This window comes from Martes martes (assembly GCF_963455335.1).
Source record: "Martes martes genome assembly, chromosome: 5".
Taxonomy (NCBI): Eukaryota; Metazoa; Chordata; class Mammalia; order Carnivora; family Mustelidae; genus Martes; species Martes martes.
Window position 1 is genome coordinate 162643965 of NC_137892.1, and position 13087 is coordinate 162657051.

Genomic DNA, 13087 nt, shown 5'->3' on the forward strand with positions numbered 1-13087 from the left:
CTGAAGGATATATGGACTTTTTTTTTTTTTTTTTCCCTGCTGTGGCAGATATGTGGCCATGTCCCACTGCTGCCCTAGAATTTGCAGCGCCCATGCCTCTTCCTTCCAGTCAAAGAAGGACCTAGAAAGGAAGACCTGGCCCAAGAGCAAGTTTACCAAGAAACCCTCGGGACCAGTGTTGTTGATGCCTGATTATTCTTGCAACCTTCTGTAATTTTAGTCTTGGCATCATTCAGATTTTGACAATTCTGGACCTGGGAGATAGTTCATAAAAATTCAAGATGGGTGGTGGGCTTTGAGACTCGCCATCTGAGTTCGGGGTCTGAGCCACCTGAATGGCAGGTGGTGCTTGGGGTGGTAAGAACCCACTTGGGTCAGCCGGACAGGCCCTCTGCAGTGAGGCTGTGTACGCCCCCATCAAACCAGGCCACGTGTGCCCACCACGTCCCTCCATCGCGAAATTAGGGCACACTTCAGTAATCATGCTGAAAGCATTTTGATTTTCTGTGTTATTTATTTCCCTTAGAGTAAGTCCCCGATCGTCACTTAGTATTATTTCATTGTGACTTATAGTGAGTCAAAGTAACAAAATGAAAAGTCTCCAGAATACTATTTGTTAGAGGTTTTATTTATTTGTGAAGTTTTAATCAATGATTCTATTTGTTCCTGTGAAGAGTGAGAAAAAAAAAATAACCTTCTGTGGTCTCTAAAACCAAAGATTACAGGAGGAAGAATATACTTCATTCTTGCTGGTTTACTGTTTTCTTTCACCTGTTTTCAGAAACTATGATAAAGTATAGGTGTTTGTTTTCACTCACAAGGACCGACCCATATTGGAAAATACATGCATGTATTTTAAAATCTGTTTTTGCTTTAGGATTGATACTGTGTGTGTATCGTGTGTACACATGTGCAATAAAGTAACTTCAAAATCATTAAATTACAGAGCAAGCTTATTATCCATGTCAGAATCACATGGCGATAGTAGACATTTCTGTACATCATGAAGTTTGGGACCACATCACCCAACCTGTATATCTCAGTCCATGAAGCAAGGATGGTACACTAACATATGCTGAAGGAGAGACCTACAGTGGAGACCTAGTTCATTGTATTTTCTAAATGGAAAGAGGCATGCAAAAATATGAATAAAACAGATGATGAAAATACATTTCACTTTGATTCATGAGGAGTACCGTGGCAATATTCCAGAAAGCACAAATACATGTACGCACACGCACACACCCACACACACGCACACAACGGGGAGGGAGACCAAGGCATGGCCAAAAATGTCATTTGTTAGCGTAAGAGTTTGTTAAGACAACGAGATCTCCATATTCTACCCAGATCCCACTGGGAATCTTCAGTCCACAGAATGATCCTAATTGAATTTTCCCTGCCTAAATGGAGTTGCCCTGATGTGAACTTGCTTTGAACATGATGACAGGATGGGACGTCTCAGAGCATCCATTCCCTGAGACCTGCGGCCCTCCTCCTATTACCTCCATTATCTAAACAAATAACCTTGGACAAATCAATTTACATTAATCCAACCTTGTGGTATACAACTCCCCACTCTCCTTCAAAATGTCTCAATCAAGATTCAAATGAATTTGCTTCAATATTTAACTGCAAAAGAACTTAATCTCCTTACTTAAAACTCAAGTCCATTGAACATTATCTTCTTTTTGAATTAAAAAAAAAAAAAAAAGAGGTAGAAACCTAAATGGAAAAGGATAGAGATAGTATGGAATTATAGCCTCTTTATATTATGAACAATAGAATTCTGAACTCCTTCAAGAGTTGAAAAAAATAAATAAACCAAAGGAGTAAGATTAGGGTGTACATTTGTCAAAGACATTCTTTCTCTTGCTAATGAAAGTAGCCCTTTGGTGGACAGGAAGCTTTCCGGCATGTCCCAGTGCTCAAAGCTGATAGGACTGAGCCTTTGCACAGTTCGTTAGAGTCTTCAGACCTGTGGTAGATTAGAATGTTCAGAAACAGTCACACTTTCTACCCCTTCCAACTCTTACATTCAATTTATATTGGGTTTTGCCATGTGCGTTGGTTTAACACAAAGGGCTGATATAGTGGACAGAGGATGCTTCCCTTCTCCATGATTTGGTGCCCAGCCAAATAACTTGGTTGGGTCATTGAGATGTTACCAAAGGTCAGGCAAGAAAACCATCCCTGGATTTTTACCACCCTTTCAGCCTGTGCCCAAGATTGGCTTGGAGCTCACTTCAGCCAAACTTTCAGGGACACAGCACACCCGCCTGGCCCACAGAAGATCCAGTGAGCTGAGTCCGGTCTGTGTCAGTGACTCCCAAACTCATGAACCACAAACAATGATTATTGTTTAACCAATGAGTTTTGGGGAGAGATGGGTGGTTACAGAGAAATAGCTCATTGAAACGGCATTATACACCAATGATCAGCTGCTTTAGCTTGATGACACCAGGTCTCAACTGTCTATCCTCTCATTACAAATCCTCCTTAGGTTATCCCCTTACTCATGGGTGGGATGGATGTGAGGGAGGTGGCAGTGGTGTGGGGGGAGGACTGAATTAGGGATTCTGAATGACAAGTCTGGAACAAACAAAGTAACTTCCAGAAAAAAAAATGGGGGGGGGGGCTCTATTTGAACCCATTTAGGATGCCAAAGTTTGAATTAGCTTCTTTTTCATTCAGTGTTGGCTGGAGTAATAAAGTTTGTATCGTCTATAGGCAGATAAGACTTATACTTCTCAATAGGGAACCCTTGGGACATGCTTGGAATGTTCACACTTCATGGTTCTAAATCAGGAACAAAAGTTTCTTGGAGGTGGATGGTCAGGTCTCGATTTACCAATTTCTTCAGCAGGGACATTCTCTTATCCTCATTTTATACCATGTTACACATATATCTGTCTCGTCAAAAGGCAATGACTGCATTCTTAGGCAGACAAAAAAAAAAAAAAAAAAGCAACCCCGGGGTCTTGTTTTCAAAGAATTTTTATAGCCCAATAAATATGATCTGAATAGAGAAACATTTAATTATAGTTTGCATGAGAAATATATACGACAACAATGACAATAATGATAATAAGATCATTCCTGAGGGCTTATCATATATCAGGGAACACCTTCAATGTTTCATATATCCTTCCTCACATAATTGTGATAAAATCTGTCTAAACTTGACATTGTTATATGCAATTTACAAGTAGGAATATAAAAGCACACATAGTTCAGGACAGTGGCACATCTCGCTGGGGCAAGGTGTGTGTGTGTAAGGTGCGCATGTGAATTTTAACCATGATCAGCCTGACCTCAAAGGGCCTGTTTTAACCGTTATGTTGTACCTCTGAGATTCTCTTATTAGACACGGTAGAGCTGAGAAGGAAACAAGATTGTATCTCGGGGAGGTGAGTGCAACAAAACTTTATAACCAATGACCCACGAGGATTATCCCAGGAGCCTGGCCTAAAATCTGACAAACAGGGATAGAAAGAGGAGGTGATCCATGATGCTGGTTTGTTAGAAACAGTTTTCTCAGAATAGCTGAAGGAAGAAATAAAGCAGCGGCACCTGCCCGGGCAAAGAGGAAGGTTTTGATTGGAAAGGTGGCAAGTGTCAAAAGTCAGTTTTGATTTTATTTTTCACACCCTTTGCTCAGACTAGCCCGGACATCCCTACCTAGCAGCATGCACCACAGACGAGGGGTCTCCGTCCTCTGTAAGTCGTGCTTTCCAAGTTCAGTATTTTTTCAATGTTCCTCACGAAGGCTGATTACGTGTGTGTGTGTTCATACCCCTGTCTATTAATTTAAAAAAAAATGAGTTTCAACTTATCCTTTGTTCAGGAATACATTAAGTATAGTAACACTAAGAAAGAAATTCACTGGGAAAGTGGAATTTCATTTTCTAGATTTATAGGTGAGTGCTGTGTCTATTCAATTATTTGCTCCCTTAATGGTTACCTTGCATGGTTTGTCATCCATTCCACGTCCCCTGCAATGGAATGTAACACCCGATGGATACAATTTATACCGGGAACTTGCTAAGAGTCCAGAAAGTCCTCTTCCATGTTAGTAGGTATTGATTCCTATGACCAAAACTCTGGTGAAGAAAAGCCCACGCCTGGGTTCTGTGGCAGGAAGGGAAGACGACCCCCTGCCTTCAAACCCACACGGTCCCATTATTTATGACCTCCCCGTGCTCTTATCTTCACAATGAATTTCCCCAAACTACGTAAAACCAGAATTTGACTACCGCCTGAAGTGAGATCGAGGCCAAGGGGTGCGGCCCAGGAGGATGGGGTGTGCCCACCAGGATGTTGCTTGGGGGCAGGGAGCCTGGACAGGCAGCTCAGGGTCGCCTGAATGATCACCTGCGCTGGGGCTGGGCTCAGGTTGGCTCCCGTGCAGAAATCCTGGAATGGACTGACCGGAGGCGCGTCCGCCTTCCCGGAGAGAGACCGGACAGGAGGGCTGTCTTTCTCCTGGACAGACAAGTGCTTGGGGGTGGACAGATGACCATGCAAAGCCCAAGGCTTTAATTAAAAAATACAAATTTTACGGGAGTTACCTGACATCTGTTTTTAAAACATTTTTTTTCCAACTTAAAAACCCAGACAAGGAACTGCCGGGCACACGGGTAGATTTTTTTTTTTTTTTCTTTTTACAACAGTGTTGCAAAAAAAGTAAGCATCTGTTTTGGACTCTATTTTTAGTTGGCTATGGCGAACAAATTCTGATAGCAGTGCTATCAAATACACAGCAAAAGCCAGCCTTGCCAACTCTATTTCAAATGGAAATTTAATGATATCAGTTACCAGAGGATTAACTTATTCGGCACAAGCACACAAGACCAACTACTATCTTAGAGGGGAACAACTTTTCTCATCGCTTCAAAATAAAGATAAATTCACTGGACTTGAACTTGCCTGCATTTTAATACACAGGATGAGAGTAGCCAAGCATAGATGCTTCTTTCTTTGGAGACTCTCACAACACTTCACAGGAATTTGAGCTCCCTTTATCCTCTCAATAAAGCTTCTAAGTAGGCAAATTAGATTACTTCTGAGGAGCGGCAGGAATTTCGCACGTGTGATCACTTTATCCTCTCAGGATCTCTGGCCAAGCAGAAGCAGGATGCAAATACCACTGGGAGGCTCCATTTTCCCTCTTTGCCAGAGATGGGATTTGAGGAAAGGAGATGCTTGTGAATTTCTGCACTTTGCCCATTAATCACGGGGGACATCAGAATTAGAAAAAAGATTTCTGATGGCAAGCACAGGCAAAGAGAGGGTCATTAATATTGTTTTAGTTTACATTAATTTGTAAAAAACACATTGTGAAATACTCAGGGGCGAGCTCCATATTGGATGTTGTAACAAGGGGAATAGGAGAGACAAAATCTGCCTTATTTTCCAATGACATTTGACATGTGCTTGAGTTTTCGAGTTCCAATCTCAGGTTTTGGATTCGCTGGGTCTCACTGTAGCAGAGCTATAGAAGCTAACCCACCATACACAATTCCTAGAAAGTTTTACCCGTCTATCATAATAAAAAATGTGGAAATTAGAAAACACCTATGATTTTAATCCAAGAATAATCCTGATGTCCCCCATTTTCTTCTTTGCTTGTTAGATTATAAAAAAATTAAAATTTTATGGGAGTTACCTGACATCTGTTTTTAAACTTATTTTTCAACTTAAAAAGAAAGCTTTGCTTTCCTTTTGTAAATTTGTCCTCCCTTCTGTTTCACGGGCAACGTCTTCCCACTTGCAAACATGTCTAGATGACACCGTTTCCCTTTGTTATCGGCCGGGAAACAGTTTGCTCCTTTCCTCCCCAGAATTCCATCCTTGCTTCTCGGTCTGTCCCCTTCAGCCTGGGTGGATGCCCTTGGGACGCTGGGCCACCACGGAGCCCCTCCTGGTGTCCGGTGTGGCTTTGGGGGCAGTGAAGGGGAGGGCGGAGGACCGTCTGTGAGCACAGCAGCACCCTCCTCTCCCCATGTGAGAGACAAGAAGTCTGAAATCAAGGAGTTCTGGGGTGTGCTCCTCTGGTGAGCTCTGAGGGAGAAAATGCCCGGTGCCTCTCACAGTTTCTAGAAGCGCCCACAGTCCGTGGCCTTCCGTGGTGTGGGGCTTGCGTCCCCTCCGATTTCTGCCTCCGTCATCCATGGAGATCTTCCGGTGCGCCTGTTGTCTTCACACCTGTCCTTGTTAGAAGGACAAAAGGCTGCCAGTTTAGGGCCTACCCTGATCCTTTAGGACCTCATCTTAACCTGATGGCATCTGTGATGACCGTTTTTCCAAACACGATCCCATTCACAGGGACCAGAAGATCGAACTTTGACATATGCATTTCTGTGACACCCTTCAACCCACAACAAAAGAATGAGAACAGAAGGCCCATTTGGAAGGAAAATCAGCTGACGTCTCTGTGGAATCGGGGGTGCCTGAGAGGAAAGGAAGCAAACATCACCTATGACTGAGGTTCGTGTTTGTTCAGCAGTCCCACGAGGCAAAGCAGGCTCTGTCATGGGAGAATGTGTAAGAAGCTACAAGGGGCCCAGAGAGCTGGGCTGGGGGAGGGGAGCTGGAAATACAATCATCTCCAAAAGCAAAGCTTGTCTCTACTCATCTGCCCATGAAGTTGTGGGAAGTAACCTGATCTGTGATAAAATATTAACCTGGGAAATGCAAATTAAAGGTACTGTCCCTCAAGTATTGCTCTTACTTTACTTTGGTTTAATAAAGGACAAGCATTATTTTCAAATAAGTATTACAAAGCACAGCAGGGTATTCATTATATTTTTAGATGAATAATTTTCTCTGGACACCAGCAAAATGTGCATTTTGAAACTGATGCTGAGCCTTCAGCACGCAAAGGTTATCTGTAACATATACCCTGTGATGGGGTTACATTGGGTCTGCCTGAGACAGCACTTCAGAATCATGGAGAACATAGGTTACTGCACTTTCCGCAAATGGTGGCCAATCCTGTCTCTTGTCCTGCAGCAGAAGCCAGAGCGGTGCTCACCGCCATGGTACATCCTTGTCTTTGCACTTGTCCTGCAGCAGAAGCTGGAGGGATGCTCACAGTCATGGTGCACTGTGGTCATTTCCCCACGTTTGTTTCTTGGACTCTTGTCATCATTCTCACTGCATGGTCCTCTGACAATGGGGACCACAGCCGTCCATGCCAATGTCTTAGTTTTCTTCTCAGCCCCAGCTTTAGCCGTTTTGTATTTTTTTTTTATTGGTTTAACTGCAAAATTGAAAACATAAATATGTGTCACTCGCATTATAATAATTTTGCATGACAACAGACACTTTGCCATGTGGTTCTTATATAAGCTCCAACCACTGGCGCAGTAACGTGTTTCCATGTATCTGCTCTCTCCACTGCAATGGTAGCTCCATATCATAGCTGTTTTCACAACTTTTTTGTATGAAATAGTTACTAAAGGTGTTATATTTCTACATTCCCCTTTCTGCCCATACCAATGGATCAGACTTTTTTCTTCATTTTTTCCCTTTTTTCTCAGTGTTTGAGTTCTGTTCATTGGCAAGCAACTCAACAGTCAGAACTCAGCAATCAGAAAATCAGACAGGGTGTCATTTTTTAATGACAAATAATGTTAAACGTGTTCCCGATTTTCCTTCCAGGTTTTTTCTGAATACATAACCTTTACTTGAACTCACCTCATTAATCTTATAGGGAAAATGCAGCTACTACAGCAAAGGAAACAGTCAACAAAACAAAGGGGCAACCCACAGAATGGGAGAAGATATTTGCAAGTGACACTACATAGTCTCAATTGAGGAACGATGTGTTAGAGTCCGCCGGCATGCTCACCTCTCAGAGAATGGAGGAGTGCGGGAGGTCCAGCTCAAATAGCCTTGTTTTTCTGTCAATGCATTCTGAGAAGTTTGCCCAGTTCCTCTTGGCTGTGGAATGGGACGGCCAACGAGTAACTCAGCCTCCAGTACGGCTGTAAGTGGTGTCCTTACGGTCATTTCTGCTGTAAGTGGTGCCCAGGAGGAGGCAGAAGAACCTAAACTTGCTAGTAAATAAATGTGTGATTCTTAGTTTGATCGAGACTTTCATCTTTGGACGGTAAAGCAGAAAGATGCCAGTTTAAATAATTTTGGTTATTTTACATATATATATATCTGCAAATATTTATTTATTCCCTGGGAACTTTTGGGGGAAAGGTAATATCCACATTTTCCTTAGTTAGTTAGCGTCACACAGTGATGCTTGGGAATGGTTCAAATTCAAGCTCAACCCCATTCACTGGGGGGCGGATGCCCTCTCCCCTCCAGCAGGGTTCCCAGTCAAGGCAAACGCCCTCTTTAACTGATGCAAACCCCAACACAAAATCACCAACCAAAAGTTTTGTTCTCCTAACATCTGAGATTGGCAAGCACATTTGGTACATTTCTGACCACATTCTGGTCATACCAGTAATGAGAGCAGCTAAGAATTTAAAACCCAAAGCTTTGAACCTCCACTGACATGATACAGGAGGTGAGTGGGAAAGAAGGGGTGTCATCTTCCCATTTGAAAGAAGCAGATTCAGCTCGTGATCTTATCCGACAAGACCGTGCAGCTGTTGAGTGAATCTGAAGAACCTCTACTCGGGGCTTCTTGTATTAATCAAGAAAAATATGTTCAAATCGGGTAAAAATACGATTGCCGCCAGAATTGACAAGAACATCTGGGGAGAGTTTTAGCTCTCTCCTGAAGCCACATGGCTTCAATATTAGCAGGCAGATGAAGCCTGGAAGAATCAAAGGGATGTACAAAAATTAAAGGCAGTCTCACTGGACGCCTTTTCTTGAACACGTTTAGACTCAACACAAGATCTGTGAGCCAGAATCCACATCTTGTTTACTTCCCCGAGCCCGGGGGGCACTCGTGGGACTTGTCCCTGAGCGATTCACCAGTGTCTACACTTTCAGAAGACTGCAAACGAGAAAGCCACAGCCTTTGCTCTTTTCTTCAGCCAGTGTTCATTCAACATCTACTATGCGTCTGGCCATTTGTCCAGGCATTAAGGATCAAGCTATGAAGAAAAGTGCCACAAAACAAAACGAAACACAGAAACTCCTGTCCTCATGGAGTTCACCTTCTAGAACAGAGAGAGAGAGAACAAGCACAGGGAAACAGTAACATATATGCCCAGTCTTATGCAGGGGTGAGTTATAGGAAAATGTCAGCAGGGGTGAGACCCGAGAGGTCTGAAAGGAGAAGGCAGTATTGAATAGGCTGAAAAGGTGAGGTGAAGGTGACAAGGTGCCCTTTGAGCATAACTCCAACGGCCCAGCGTGGGATGCAGGGGCAGGCTCAGCGAGGCCAAGAGGGAGCGGGTCTGTGCGGATCAGGTGTGTGGGGCTGTGCAGCGGTGAGGCGGTGGGGGGCCTGCAGGGACAGTGTGCCCAGTCTGGATGATGCATATGGCAGCCTTGCCTGAGCTCACACCACCTAGTCTTCCCCACTCAAAGCTGCTCCCAGCACCCGCCTTCCCATACCTATCTGTGGCGCGTTTGTCTGTCCGGCCACCCATGTCCAAAGTCCGGGCCCAGCTTCCCGTTCCTCACGCCTCCCGCCCAAATCCAGTGGAAATCCTGTTGGACAGCCTTCTGCGGACACCCGGAGCGGGACCACCCCTGGCCTGCTGACCCCGTCCTCTGCCACCCCCTTCTGCCTGCCCTGGCCCCAGGATCCCCGCCTCAGACAGTGCTCAGGTAGGGGACATGGCCCCCAGTCCCACAAAGGAAAGTCAAAGTCCCGTGATGTGACTCATCCGTTGTCTCACTGAGGTGCTGGCAAGACACTGAGGCCACACTCAGAATATCTGAGGAGGATTTCAGCTGGAAACCCGCTCCTGGGCCCTTGCACTGTCCGATTCCTGGGTCTGCTCAGGATTCCTCCTGATGTCTTCAGGGCTTCACAGTTGCCCAGTGTGAGTTTCTCAATGAGAACATCTCGGCCACTCTGTGAAAAGTTTAAATCACCCTCCTCTCTTTTTCTTTCGATTGTCTTTCACATGTTCTACTTTTTCTCTTTTCCAGAGCCCTCATCAATCCTTGAAATATCACCTAAAATGTAGTTCTTATCAGTTATGTTGATTGTGTATGAGCAGCCTCCACACACTAGGACATTATTCCGGGGATGGGTCTGAGTGCCTGGAGCACAGCCCATTTCGGAGTAGGGGGCCTCCATCAGGGTATGCTGAGTGAACGCGTGTTGATTACGGGGACTTAGACTCCTCCTTAGTGCACAGTCAAGGTCCCACACCACGTTCTCCACCAACTCAGTAGTAGTCAAGTCCTAGATGGAATCAGAAAACACATATCCAAGTTTGTACTATCTCTAGAGGGTAGCCATGCCCCACGTACCTAAATATGTGGAAAACTTCATTAATAGATAGTCGGCTTCAGTGGAATAAAAATCACAAGAGTTACGTTGAATTTTAAGCTTAAAATTACAAGGAATAAAATAATTTAAGGGAATTTTAACAGGACAAAATAATGAGACTATGTTACATTTCATCACAAACGGAACTTTGCAGATGGGATTAAGTAAAAGACGCTGAGATGAGAAGATCATCCTGGATGGTCTTTGCAATCACAATATAGTAACTTATTACTATGTTGATTAAATAGGTATTGAATACATAATATATATTATACAATATATAATGATTCATATGCAATCACGGGGATGCTTGTAAGAAACAAGTAGGAGCGTCATAGTCAGAGACGATGAAGAGGCTGGCGTGCTGTGGGCTGCAAGGCAGGGGTGTTCTGCAGCCTTTCTATCTCATCTAATGGAGGCATCCTAAAACCCGCTTCGGTATCAGAGTCCAGCAGACGTTCCTGTTACGTATTCTTCCCATCAGAAGTGTTGTCTCACCATGGCCAAATGACGTGTATCAAAATAAGCTCACAATTCCATTCCCTTTGTACATCTTTCATGGTGTCATTCATTTTCTTCACTGTGGGTCAGAAACACTGGTCAGTCTCCAGCCAAACATGGGAGCCCCCAGGTACAAGCTGGGTTCCATCCAGGTAGTCCCAAGAAGATTTAGCTGCAGGGGGATGTGTTCACTTGGAAAATGACTAGGAAACGACTAAAAATGTCACTGAATTAAAAGTTAACATGAAGCATGCATTTAAGATTCATAACTTCTGATAGTGAAATATTCCAGCCTAATATTCCAGGGGAAAAATATTCCAGCTAACTAATCTGGATGTTTAAAAAATAAAGTCACTAAGAAGTACAGCAGATTGTAAAGAACATGCTTTAAGAAGAGAAAAACACACCATGTCTGCAAACTCCTTTCCCTGGGGTTGGACAGTTAGGGGGTGTCAAAGAAATTTGGCTCGGTGATACCTGGGTCCACACACACCTGTGGTGTTTGCACACCTGGTGAAGACCTCACTTAGACCCCACCATTTGCTCCTAGATGTGAATAAGTATCTTTTAGTGCCCCTGTCTCTGTCTCTCTCCGCATCCCATCTCTCCCCTCACTGACCACAACCTGATCTCCCCAAATGCTCACTGCCATGAGGACCGAATCCTGGTTCACAGCACAAAAACCACCTGTGGGGAAATCCATATCCCTGAATTCCCAAATCTATCTCCTAAATCCATATCCCTGAATTCCAAACCCTTTAACCAAAACAACTTCATATTTACACTCAAAAGTCTGCTTGGCATCTCAAACTTAACAAAATGCCACTTAATATTAAGATGATGCTAAAGAAGGAGATTTAGGCCTGGTCTGCCCCAAAGTCTGGGAAGCAAGGCCCTCTGGGTGAGTCAATCAGTGAGTCTACTGCAGAGACAGAGGAATCTGAATTCATACGGGCACAGAGGATTTCCGTCTTCATCCCATAACATCCATAATCCTCCAAACACCAAAATAAACCTAAAAGCATGTGTGCTTCCTATGAAAATACATCTTTAAGAAAATCCAACTGCCCTCTGCATGCACTCTACTAATGATACCTCTACTCTCCTGTTCTTCTCATGAGGAAACTCCGTCCTTCTGTGTGAGCGTTCCCCACCCAGACATCCACAGCAGATGCTGGTCACAGTTGTGGGAGGAAAGGTGACTGCTCTCCAGATGCTTAGTTGTGATTAAACCAAGCACTTCTACTTCAGGAAATATTAGGCAGCTAACTATTTTCAAAAAGTGTTAAAATAACATTTGATTATGAAGATAAAGAGTATACAGAAATAAATTAAGAAATTTTACCTTTGAACCCTACAAAAAATATAAAGAGAAAAAAATATTTGACATTTGCACTTTAAAATGTCAATCATAAACATCAATATCATAGAGTGTAGTCTCCCGTGTGTGTGTTTAATTCTAATGGAAATAATGTGAACTAATTTTGCCAAAAGAGCTCTTTAATTATCTCTATTGGAAAAACTTCAGCGAAAGGCAAAGTTCAAATACTTAGCTAATTTATAGTGGTTGAGAAAAGCTTAATGCCTAAAAACAGTGAAATAAGTTTAGATTTATTATGGGTAATAATGGATAATCACAACCATTCCAATATATTCCATGATGGCATAACATTACATAAGCTACATTATATTTATTATGAGCATCTGGCATACTGTACGCTATTCAGATAACTTTAATTAAACCAGCCTCCAAGCTCCCATATAATGTGATGGCGGTTGTGGAGAGAACAGCCTCGCGTGGTCACGAGCGACTCAGCCAAGGAGGCCGCCAGCTCCAGGGTGTGGAACGGGAGGGGCTCGAGAGGGGCTCAACCGAGACAATGGTTTGCTGAGTTCCGCGGACTCCAGACCTGGTGCTATAAACTCGCATGAGGGCTTGTGAGTCCAGCCACCTAACACTGGTGCCCTACAAGCATTCCATTTGCTGAGTATAGCGCCTTTAGGATTTGGGGCACAGGAGACCGGGGGCCTGTGCCGCTTGGCGGGTGGCGGCCCCTCGTTTTCTTCCGCGGCGGGCAGGCCCTGGCAGGTGCACCCGCGGGCCGGAGTGGGCGCCTGCGCCGCGTGTGAGGACGCGGGGAGCGCATGGGATGGGGGCCCGGG